A 12,619-nucleotide genomic window follows, 5' to 3' on the forward strand; every position below is an offset into this window, starting at 1 on the left:
TTGGCTGCTGGCTGCACTGGACTCATTGACGTTATTCGCACCCACTGGAATCGATAAGGGAATAGTTTGCAAAATCACCAAACGATTCTAAGGAATTGAAACACTGGGAACCGGTTCTCAACAAGAACCGGTTCTCGATTCCCATCCCTAAAGATCGTGCAGTGGAACCAGAACCCTTTCCAGAGGAGAATCCTCCCTATCTGTTTAAATAAAATTCTTAACTGCTACAGAACTCCTGAGAAGCTCTCTGTATGTGGGTCGGACAAATGGACAAAACCATGACAGATGAACTGTGTCAAGACAAACGCCGAGATGCCGAGTCTTACTTTCGAGTGCATGTGTTTAATGCATGTCTCGATATTGTCATCTCTCAGTTGACCCAGCGATTCACTGGTTTGCGATCAACAGCAGAACATTTCAAAGCCACACAGCCCGGGACACTGTGCACCGCCACAGACGACGAACTGATTCTGCAAGCAAGCAAACTGGTGGACATCTACAGAGATGACATAACGGCAGATTTCCCCATTCAGCTGCTGTCATGCCGTGCTCGTCTAAAACACCGCATTTCACAAATGAAGACAGTGCGAGAGGTGACGAAGATGCTACTCGTTGAGCATCACAGCAAGATTTGGAGAAGTTTGCACAGTTCTCATGATCTTCCTCACAATCCCAGTGACAGTGGCCTCTGCAGAGCGTTCCTTTTCCAAACTAAAACTAATTAAAAACTACCTGAGGAGCTCAATGGGACAGAGTCGTCTCTCTGGACTCGCCATACTGTCAATTGAGAGTGCGCGTCAGCTGGATGTACAGGATATGATTGAAAAGTTTGTGCAGAGGAAGGCACGGAAGATGCATCTATGATGTGAGTAAAAACTTTATTTATCTTAAAATAGTCATGTATTAAGCCTAATTGTTGGGTTGTGTTTATTCTGACCTGAGAGTGTGTTTATCATGGTGCGCCGTCACCATTTTTCTGTGTGTGTGTTGAGTTTATTGGGTGTTTATTCTGGCCTAAGAGTACAGTGTGCGTTTATTATGATGCGCCGTCATCGATGTGTCGGCTAGGCCTATATGTTTTCATGGCTGTGGTGCGCCCTCACCAGCATGTTTTCATGGCTGTGGTGCGCCGTCACCAGCATGTTTTCATGGCTGTGGTGCGCCCTCACCAGCATGTTTTCATGGCTGTGGTGCGCCGTCACCAGCATGTTTTCATGGCTATGGTGCGCCCTCACCAGCATGTTTTCATGGCTGTGGTGCGCCCTCACCAGCATGTTTTCATGGCTGTGGTGCGCCGTCACCAGCATGTTTTCATGGCTGTGGTGCGCCGTCACCAGCATGTTTTCATGGCTATGGTGCGCCGTCACTGAGGTGTTTTCATGGCTATGGTGCGCCGTCACCAAGGTGTTTTCATGGCTATGGTGCGCCGTCACCCAGGTGTGTTCATGGCTATGGTGCGCCGTCACCGAGGTGTTTTCATGGCTATGGTGCGCCGTCACCAGCATGTTTTCATGGCTATGGTGCGCCGTCACCCAGGTGTTTTCATGGCTGTGGTGCGCCGTCACCCAGGTGTGTTCATGGCTATGGTGCGCCGTCACCAGCATGTTTTCATGGCTATGGTGCGCCGTCACCAAGGTGTTTTCATGGCTATGGTGCGCCGTCACCCAGGTGTGTTCATGGCTATGGTGCGCCGTCACCGAGGTGTTTTCATGGCTATGGTGCGCCGTCACCAGCATGTTTTCATGGCTATGGTGCGCCGTCACCCAGGTGTTTTCATGGCTATGGTGCGCCGTAACCAGCATGTTTTCATGGCTATGGTGCGCCGTCACCAAGGTGTTTTCATGGCTGTGGTGCGCCGTCACCAGCATGTTTTCATGGCTATGGTGCGCCCTCACCGAGGTGTTTTCATGGCTATGGTGCGCCCTCACCGAGATGTTTTCATGGCTATGGTGCGCCGTCACCGAGATGTTTTCATGGCTATGGTGCGCCGTCACCGAGATGTTTTCATGGCTATGGTGCGCCCTCACCGAGGTGTTTTCATGGCTATGGTGCGCCGTCACCGAGATGTTTTCATGGCTATGGTGCGCCGTCACCGAGGTGTTTTCATGGCTATGGTGCGCCCTCACCAAGGTGTTTTCATGGCTGTGGTGCGCCGTCACCGAGGTGTTTTCATGGCTATGGTGCGCCGTCACCGAGGTGTTTTCATGGCTATGGTGCGCCGTCACCGAGGTGTTTTCATGGCTATGGTGCGCCCTCACCAAGGTGTTTTCATGGCTGTGGTGCGCCGTCACCGAGGTGTTTTCATGGCTATGGTGCGCCCTCACCGAGGTGTTTTCATGGCTATGGTGCGCCGTCACCGAGGTGTTTTCATGGCTATGGTGCGCCGTCACCAAGGTGTTTTCATGGCTATGGTGCGCCGTCACCAAGATGTTTTCATGGCTATGGTGCGCCCTCACCCAGGTGTTTTCATGGCTATGGTGCGCCCTCACCCAGGTGTTTTCATGGCTATGGTGCGCCGTCACCGAGGTGTTTTCATGGCTATGGTGCGCCGTCACCAGCATGTTTTCATGGCTATGGTGCGCCCTCACCAATGTGTTTTCATGGCTGTGGTGCGCCCTCACCAATGTGTTTTCATGGCTGTGGTGCGCCCTCACCAATGTGTTTTCATGGCTATGGTGCGCCGTCACCAATGTGTTTTCATGGCTGTGGTGCGCCGTCACCAAGGTGTTTTCATGGCTATGGTGCGCCCTCACCCAGGTGTTTTCATGGCTATGGTGCGCCGTCACCGAGGTGTTTTCATGGCTATGGTGCGCCCTCACCAAGGTGTTTTCATGGCTATGGTGCGCCCTCACCAAGGTGTTTTCATGGCTATGGTGCGCCCTCACCAGCATGTGTTCATGGCTATGGTGCGCCCTCACCAAGGTGTTTTCATGGCTATGGTGCGCCGTCACCAATGTGTTTTCATGGCTGTGGTGCGCCGTCACCAAGGTGTTTTCATGGCTATGGTGCGCCGTCACCGAGGTGTTTTCATGGCTGTGGTGCGCCGTCACCAGCATGTTTTCATGGCTATGGTGCGCCGTCACCAAGGTGTTTTCATGGCTGTGGTGCGCCGTCACCGAGGTGTTTTCATGGCTATGGTGCGCCGTCACCAGCATGTTTTCATGGCTATGGTGCGCCGTCACCAGCATGTTTTCATGGCTATGGTGCGCCGTCACCAGCATGTTTTCATGGCTATGGTGCGCCCTCACCAAGGTGTTTTCATGGCTGTGGTGCGCCGTCACCAGCATGTTTTCATGGCTATGGTGCGCCCTCACCAAGGTGTTTTCATGGCTGTGGTGCGCCCTCACCAATGTGTTTTCATGGCTATGGTGCGCCGTCACCGAGGTGTTTTCATGGCTATGGTGCGCCGTCACCGAGGTGTTTTCATGGCTGTGGTGCGCCGTCACCGAGGTGTTTTCATGGCTGTGGTGCGCCGTCACCAGCATGTTTTCATGGCTATGGTGCGCCGTCACCAAGGTGTTTTCATGGCTGTGGTGCGCCGTCACCGAGGTGTTTTCATGGCTATGGTGCGCCCTCACCAAGGTGTTTTCATGGCTATGGTGCGCCCTCACCAATGTGTTTTCATGGCTATGGTGCGCCGTCACCAAGGTGTTTTCATGGCTATGGTGCGCCGTCACCAGCATGTTTTCATGGCTATGGTGCGCCATCACCAAGGTGTTTTCATGGCTGTGGTGCGCCGTCACCAGCATGTTTTCATGGCTATGGTGCGCCCTCACCAATGTGTTTTCATGGCTATGGTGCGCCGTAACCAGCATGTTTTCATGGCTATGGTGCGCCGTCACCGAGGTGTTTTCATGGCTATGGTGCGCCCTCACCAAGGTGTTTTCATGGCTATGGTGCGCCCTCACCAATGTGTTTTCATGGCTATGGTGCGCCGTAACCAGCATGTGTTCATGGCTATGGTGCGCCCTCACCAGCATGTTTTCATGGCTATGGTGCGCCGTCACCAAGGTGTTTTCATGGCTATGGTGCGCCCTCACCAAGGTGTTTTCATGGCTATGGTGCGCCCTCACCAATGTGTTTTCATGGCTATGGTGCGCCCTCACCAATGTGTTTTCATGGCTATGGTGCGCCCTCACCGAGGTGTTTTCATGGCTGTGGTGCGCCGTAACCAGCATGTTTTCATGGCTATGGTGCGCCGTCACCAGCATGTTTTCATGGCTGTGGTGCGCCGTCACCAGCATGTTTTCATGGCTATGGTGCGCCGTCACCAGCATGTTTTCATGGCTATGGTGCGCCCTCACCAATGTGTTTTCATGGCTATGGTGCGCCGTAACCAGCATGTGTTCATGGCTATGGTGCGCCGTCACCAATGTGTTTTCATGGCTATGGTGCGCCCTCACCAATGTGTTTTCATGGCTATGGTGCGCCCTCACCAAGGTGTTTTCATGGCTATGGTGCGCCCTCACCAATGTGTTTTCATGGCTATGGTGCGCCGTCACCAAGGTGTTTTCATGGCTATGGTGCGCCGTCACCAGCATGTTTTCATGGCTATGGTGCGCCATCACCAAGGTGTTTTCATGGCTGTGGTGCGCCGTCACCAGCATGTTTTCATGGCTATGGTGCGCCCTCACCAATGTGTTTTCATGGCTATGGTGCGCCGTAACCAGCATGTTTTCATGGCTATGGTGCGCCGTCACCGAGGTGTTTTCATGGCTATGGTGCGCCCTCACCAAGGTGTTTTCATGGCTATGGTGCGCCCTCACCAATGTGTTTTCATGGCTATGGTGCGCCGTAACCAGCATGTGTTCATGGCTATGGTGCGCCCTCACCAGCATGTTTTCATGGCTATGGTGCGCCGTCACCAAGGTGTTTTCATGGCTATGGTGCGCCCTCACCAAGGTGTTTTCATGGCTATGGTGCGCCCTCACCAATGTGTTTTCATGGCTATGGTGCGCCCTCACCAATGTGTTTTCATGGCTATGGTGCGCCCTCACCGAGGTGTTTTCATGGCTGTGGTGCGCCGTAACCAGCATGTTTTCATGGCTATGGTGCGCCGTCACCAGCATGTTTTCATGGCTGTGGTGCGCCGTCACCAGCATGTTTTCATGGCTATGGTGCGCCGTCACCAGCATGTTTTCATGGCTATGGTGCGCCCTCACCAATGTGTTTTCATGGCTATGGTGCGCCGTAACCAGCATGTGTTCATGGCTATGGTGCGCCGTCACCAATGTGTGTTCATGGCTATGGTGCGCCGTCACCAGCATGTTTTCATGGCTATGGTGCGCCCTCACCAATGTGTTTTCATGGCTATGGTGCGCCGTAACCAGCATGTTTTCATGGCTATGGTGCGCCGTCACCAGCATGTGTTCATGGCTATGGTGCGCCCTCACCAATGTGTTTTCATGGCTATGGTGCGCCGTAACCAGCATGTGTTCATGGCTATGGTGCGCCCTCACCAAGATGTTTTCATGGCTATGGTGCGCCCTCACCAAGATGTTTTCATGGCTATGGTGCGCCGTCACTGAGGTGTTTTCATGGCTATGGTGCGCCCTCACCAGCATGTTTTCATGGCTATGGTGCGCCGTCACCAAGGTGTTTTCATGGCTATGGTGCGCCGTCACCAAGATGTTTTCATGGCTATGGTGCGCCCTCACCAATGTGTTTTCATGGCTATGGTGCGCCGTCACCAAGATGTTTTCATGGCTATGGTGCGCCCTCACCAAGGTGTTTTCATGGCTATGGTGCGCCGTCACCAGCATGTTTTCATGGCTATGGTGCGCCGTCACCAAGGTGTTTTCATGGCTATGGTGCGCCGTCACCAAGATGTTTTCATGGCTATGGTGCGCCCTCACCAATGTGTTTTCATGGCTATGGTGCGCCGTCACCAAGGTGTTTTCATGGCTATGGTGCGCCCTCACCAATGTGTTTTCATGGCTATGGTGCGCCCTCACCAATGTGTTTTCATGGCTATGGTGCGCCCTCACCGAGGTGTTTTCATGGCTGTGGTGCGCCGTAACCAGCATGTTTTCATGGCTATGGTGCGCCGTCACCAGCATGTTTTCATGGCTGTGGTGCGCCGTCACCAGCATGTTTTCATGGCTATGGTGCGCCGTCACCAGCATGTTTTCATGGCTATGGTGCGCCCTCACCAATGTGTTTTCATGGCTATGGTGCGCCGTAACCAGCATGTGTTCATGGCTATGGTGCGCCGTCACCAATGTGTTTTCATGGCTATGGTGCGCCCTCACCAATGTGTTTTCATGGCTATGGTGCGCCCTCACCAAGGTGTTTTCATGGCTATGGTGCGCCCTCACCAATGTGTTTTCATGGCTATGGTGCGCCGTCACCAAGGTGTTTTCATGGCTATGGTGCGCCGTCACCAGCATGTTTTCATGGCTATGGTGCGCCATCACCAAGGTGTTTTCATGGCTGTGGTGCGCCGTCACCAGCATGTTTTCATGGCTATGGTGCGCCCTCACCAATGTGTTTTCATGGCTATGGTGCGCCGTAACCAGCATGTTTTCATGGCTATGGTGCGCCGTCACCGAGGTGTTTTCATGGCTATGGTGCGCCCTCACCAAGGTGTTTTCATGGCTATGGTGCGCCCTCACCAATGTGTTTTCATGGCTATGGTGCGCCGTAACCAGCATGTGTTCATGGCTATGGTGCGCCCTCACCAGCATGTTTTCATGGCTATGGTGCGCCGTCACCAAGGTGTTTTCATGGCTATGGTGCGCCCTCACCAAGGTGTTTTCATGGCTATGGTGCGCCCTCACCAATGTGTTTTCATGGCTATGGTGCGCCCTCACCAATGTGTTTTCATGGCTATGGTGCGCCCTCACCGAGGTGTTTTCATGGCTGTGGTGCGCCGTAACCAGCATGTTTTCATGGCTATGGTGCGCCGTCACCAGCATGTTTTCATGGCTGTGGTGCGCCGTCACCAGCATGTTTTCATGGCTATGGTGCGCCGTCACCAGCATGTTTTCATGGCTATGGTGCGCCCTCACCAATGTGTTTTCATGGCTATGGTGCGCCGTAACCAGCATGTGTTCATGGCTATGGTGCGCCGTCACCAATGTGTGTTCATGGCTATGGTGCGCCGTCACCAGCATGTTTTCATGGCTATGGTGCGCCCTCACCAATGTGTTTTCATGGCTATGGTGCGCCGTAACCAGCATGTTTTCATGGCTATGGTGCGCCGTCACCAGCATGTGTTCATGGCTATGGTGCGCCCTCACCAATGTGTTTTCATGGCTATGGTGCGCCGTAACCAGCATGTGTTCATGGCTATGGTGCGCCCTCACCAAGATGTTTTCATGGCTATGGTGCGCCCTCACCAAGATGTTTTCATGGCTATGGTGCGCCGTCACTGAGGTGTTTTCATGGCTATGGTGCGCCCTCACCAGCATGTTTTCATGGCTATGGTGCGCCGTCACCAAGGTGTTTTCATGGCTATGGTGCGCCGTCACCAAGATGTTTTCATGGCTATGGTGCGCCCTCACCAATGTGTTTTCATGGCTATGGTGCGCCGTCACCAAGATGTTTTCATGGCTATGGTGCGCCCTCACCAAGGTGTTTTCATGGCTATGGTGCGCCGTCACCAGCATGTTTTCATGGCTATGGTGCGCCGTCACCAAGGTGTTTTCATGGCTATGGTGCGCCGTCACCAAGATGTTTTCATGGCTATGGTGCGCCCTCACCAATGTGTTTTCATGGCTATGGTGCGCCGTCACCAAGGTGTTTTCATGGCTATGGTGCGCCCTCACCAATGTGTTTTCATGGCTATGGTGCGCCGTCACCAAGGTGTTTTCATGGCTATGGTGCGCCGTCACCAGCATGTTTTCATGGCTATGGTGCGCCGTCACCAAGGTGTTTTCATGGCTATGGTGCGCCCTCACCAATGTGTTTTCATGGCTATGGTGCGCCCTCACCAAGGTGTTTTCATGGCTATGGTGCGCCGTCACCAGCATGTTTTCATGGCTATGGTGCGCCGTCACCAAGGTGTTTTCATGGCTGTGGTGCGCCGTCACCAAGATGTTTTCATGGCTATGGTGCGCCCTCACCAATGTGTTTTCATGGCTATGGTGCGCCGTCACCAAGGTGTTTTCATGGCTATGGTGCGCCCTCACCAATGTGTTTTCATGGCTATGGTGCGCCGTCACCAAGGTGTTTTCATGGCTATGGTGCGCCGTCACCAGCATGTTTTCATGGCTATGGTGCGCCGTCACCAAGGTGTTTTCATGGCTATGGTGCGCCCTCACCAGCATGTTTTCATGGCTATGGTGCGCCGTCACCAATGTGTTTTCATGGCTATGGTGCGCCGTCACCAAGGTGTTTTCATGGCTATGGTGCGCCGTCACCAGCATGTTTTCATGGCTATGGTGCGCCGTCACCAAGGTGTTTTCATGGCTATGGTGCGCCGTCACCAGCATGTTTTCATGGCTATGGTGCGCCGTCACCAAGGTGTTTTCATGGCTATGGTGCGCCGTCACCAAGATGTTTTCATGGCTATGGTGCGCCCTCACCAATGTGTTTTCATGGCTATGGTGCGCCGTCACCAAGGTGTTTTCATGGCTATGGTGCGCCCTCACCAATGTGTTTTCATGGCTATGGTGCGCCGTCACCAAGGTGTTTTCATGGCTATGGTGCGCCGTCACCAGCATGTTTTCATGGCTATGGTGCGCCGTCACCAAGGTGTTTTCATGGCTATGGTGCGCCGTCACCAGCATGTTTTCATGGCTATGGTGCGCCGTCACCAATGTGTTTTCATGGCTATGGTGCGCCCTCACCAAGGTGTTTTCATGGCTATGGTGCGCCGTCACCAGCATGTTTTCATGGCTATGGTGCGCCGTCACCAATGTGTTTTCATGGCTATGGTGCGCCCTCACCAATGTGTTTTCATGGCTATGGTGCGCCGTAACCAGCATGTTTTCATGGCTATGGTGCGCCGTCACCGAGGTGTTTTCATGGCTATGGTGCGCCCTCACCAAGGTGTTTTCATGGCTATGGTGCGCCCTCACCAAGGTGTTTTCATGGCTATGGTGCGCCCTCACCAAGGTGTTTTCATGGCTATGGTGCGCCGTAACAGCATGTGTTCATGGCTATGGTGCGCCGTCACCAGCATGTTTTCATGGCTATGGTGCGCCCTCACCAATGTGTTTTCATGGCTATGGTGCGCCGTAACCAGCATGTGTTCATGGCTATGGTGCGCCCTCACCAATGTGTTTTCATGGCTATGGTGCGCCGTAACCAGCATGTGTTCATGGCTATGCTGCGCCCTCACCAAGGTGTTTTCATGGCTATGGTGCGCCCTCACCAAGATGTTTTCATGGCTATGGTGCGCCGTCACCGAGGTGTTTTCATGGCTATGGTGCGCCCTCACCAATGTGTTTTCATGGCTATGGTGCGCCGTAACCAGCATGTGTTCATGGCTATGGTGCGCCCTCACCAATGTGTTTTCATGGCTATGGTGCGCCGTAACCAGCATGTGTTCATGGCTATGCTGCGCCCTCACCAAGATGTTTTCATGGCTATGGTGCGCCCTCACCAAGATGTTTTCATGGCTATGGTGCGCCCTCACCAAGATGTTTTCATGGCTATGGTGCGCCGTCACCGAGGTGTTTTCATGGCTATGGTGCGCCCTCACCAAGGTGTTTTCATGGCTATGGTGCGCCCTCACCAGCATGTTTTCATGGCTGTGGTGCGCCCTCACCAAGATGTTTTCATGGCTATGGTGCGCCCTCACCAAGGTGTTTTCATGGCTATGGTGCGCCCTCACCAAGGTGTTTTCATGGCTATGGTGCGCCCTCACCAGCATGTTTTCATGGCTGTGGTGCGCCCTCACCAAGATGTTTTCATGGCTATGGTGCGCCAGTTCCCCTAACTTCCCTCTGCTGCATATTTCCACACACAATACAGATGCCGGCCCTCCCTGAAGGCCTCTTTACCTGAGGTAGGACACCTGCTGCCTGAGCTCATCCAGTGCTTTGCTGCTGCTGCCTCTGAGGGGACCTCTCTGTCTGGGCTCATGAGCTCCATGAGCGTGTCCTCCAAGTTGTCCAGCTTTGGACAGACAGGTCAGGCCGTCAGAGCCGGAGGCGGAACAAAGGGAAGGTGGTGATGTTTGCTGATTTTAAGCCAGTGGACTGGTTTGAATGGTTTAAAATCAGTCCTTTGACTGGTTTAAAATCAGTCCACTGGCTGGTTTGAATGGTTTAAAATCAGTCCACTGGCTGGTTTGACTTGTTTAAAATCAGTCCATTGGTTGGTTTGACTGGTTTGAATGGTTTAAAATCAGTCCATTGGCTGGTTTGAATGGTTTAAAATCAGTCCATTGGCTGGTTTGACTGGTTTAAAATCAGTCCACTGGCTGGTTTGACTTGTTTAAAATCAGTCCATTGGTTGGTTTGACTTGTTTAAAATCAGTCCATTGGCTGGTTTGAATGGTTTAAAATCAGTCCATTGGCTGGTTTGACTGGTTTAAAATCAGTCCATTGGCTGGTTTGACTTGTTTAAAATCAGTCCATTGGCTGGTTTGAATGGTTTAAAATCAGTCCATTGGCTGGTTTGAATGGTTTAAAATCAGTCCATTGGCTGGTTTGACTGGTTTAAAATCAGTCCTTTGGCTGGTTTGACTGGTTTAAAATCAGTCCATTGGCTGGTTTGAATGGTTTAAAATCAGTCCATTGGCTGGTTTGACTTGTTTAAAATCAGTCCATTGGCTGGTTTGAATGGTTTAAAATCAGTCCATTGGTTGGTTTGACTTGTTTAAAATCAGTCCATTGGCTGGTTTGAATGGTTTAAAATCAGTCCATTGGCTGGTTTGACTGGTTTAAAATCAGTCCATTGGCTGGTTTGACTTGTTTAAAATCAGTCCATTGGCTGGTTTGACTGGTTTAAAATCAGTCCATTGGCTGGTTTGACTGGTTTAAAATCAGTCCATTGGCTGGTTTGACTTGTTTAAAATCAGTCCATTGGCTGGTTTGAATGGTTTAAAATCAGTCCATTGGTTGGTTTGACTTGTTTAAAATCAGTCCATTGGCTGGTTTGAATGGTTTAAAATCAGTCCATTGGCTGGTTTGAATGGTTTAAAATCAGTCCATTGGCTGGTTTGAATGGTTTAAAATCAGTCCATTGGCTGGTTTGAATGGTTTAAAATCAGTCCATTGGCTGGTTTGACTGGTTTAAAATCAGTCCATTGGCTGGTTTGAATGGTTTAAAATCAGTCCATTGGCTGGTTTGACTGGTTTAAAATCAGTCCTTTGGCTGGTTTGAATGGTTTAAAATCAGTCCATTGGCTGGTTTGACTGGTTTAAAATCAGTCCATTGGCTGGTTTGACTTGTTTAAAATCAGTCCATTGGCTGGTTTGAATGGTTTAAAATCAGTCCATTGGTTGGTTTGACTTGTTTAAAATCAGTCCATTGGCTGGTTTGAATGGTTTAAAATCAGTCCATTGGCTGGTTTGACTGGTTTAAAATCAGTCCATTGGCTGGTTTGACTTGTTTAAAATCAGTCCATTGGCTGGTTTGACTGGTTTAAAATCAGTCCATTGGCTGGTTTGACTGGTTTAAAATCAGTCCATTGGCTGGTTTGACTTGTTTAAAATCAGTCCATTGGCTGGTTTGAATGGTTTAAAATCAGTCCATTGGTTGGTTTGACTTGTTTAAAATCAGTCCATTGGCTGGTTTGAATGGTTTAAAATCAGTCCATTGGCTGGTTTGAATGGTTTAAAATCAGTCCATTGGCTGGTTTGAATGGTTTAAAATCAGTCCATTGGCTGGTTTGAATGGTTTAAAATCAGTCCATTGGCTGGTTTGACTGGTTTAAAATCAGTCCACTGGCTGGTTTGACTTGTTTAAAATCAGTCCATTGGTTGGTTTGACTTGTTTAAAATCAGTCCTTTGGCTGGTTTGAATGGTTTAAAATCAGTCCACTGGCTGGTTTGACTGGTTTAAAATCAGTCCACTGGCTGGTTTGACTGGTTTAAAATCAGTCCACTGGCTGGTTTGAATTAGAGTTCTCAACGGGCCTGAAAATTACAACCCGACCCGACCCGGCCCGTGGCTTTCAAAGCCCGAGCCCGACACATCAATATGAATTATCTACCCGGCCCGCGGCCCGACGCCGGGGGTCGAGTTTTCCCATGTTATCCTGTGGAGACTGACGGGCTGTGGGTCGTAACGGCACTTATGTGCAGTGGCGGTGGCTGAATGCCCACAGCTGGTTTTTTTGCTGTCATATTTTAACAGCACCTTGCATTTTGAGCATTGCACATAACCTGTGGAATTTCCATCAGAATCCAGCACCGCTCCAAACACTTTCCAGACTTCGGATTTTCCCACTCCTGTAGTGACGGTGAATTCATCTGCACCAAGTTTGCTCTTCACCAACTCCATCTTCTTCTCCGCTAAAGGCGTGCACGCAGCGGTGTGTCTGTCCCCGCTCCATGCCGACTTTCGTTACGGTAGATAGAAGGATACTTTATTGAAATTCACCATGATTCACGGTAAACAGCAGCGATTATTAATACTTTTTTTTTTTTTTTTTTTCACTGGGCGGAAAAGATTAAGCCCGAGGACCGACCCGACCCGAGTCATCTGCTTATATTTTCGACCC

Source organism: Odontesthes bonariensis, chromosome 21, assembly GCF_027942865.1.
Source record: "Odontesthes bonariensis isolate fOdoBon6 chromosome 21, fOdoBon6.hap1, whole genome shotgun sequence".
In the NCBI taxonomy this organism is placed as follows: domain Eukaryota; kingdom Metazoa; phylum Chordata; class Actinopteri; order Atheriniformes; family Atherinopsidae; genus Odontesthes; species Odontesthes bonariensis.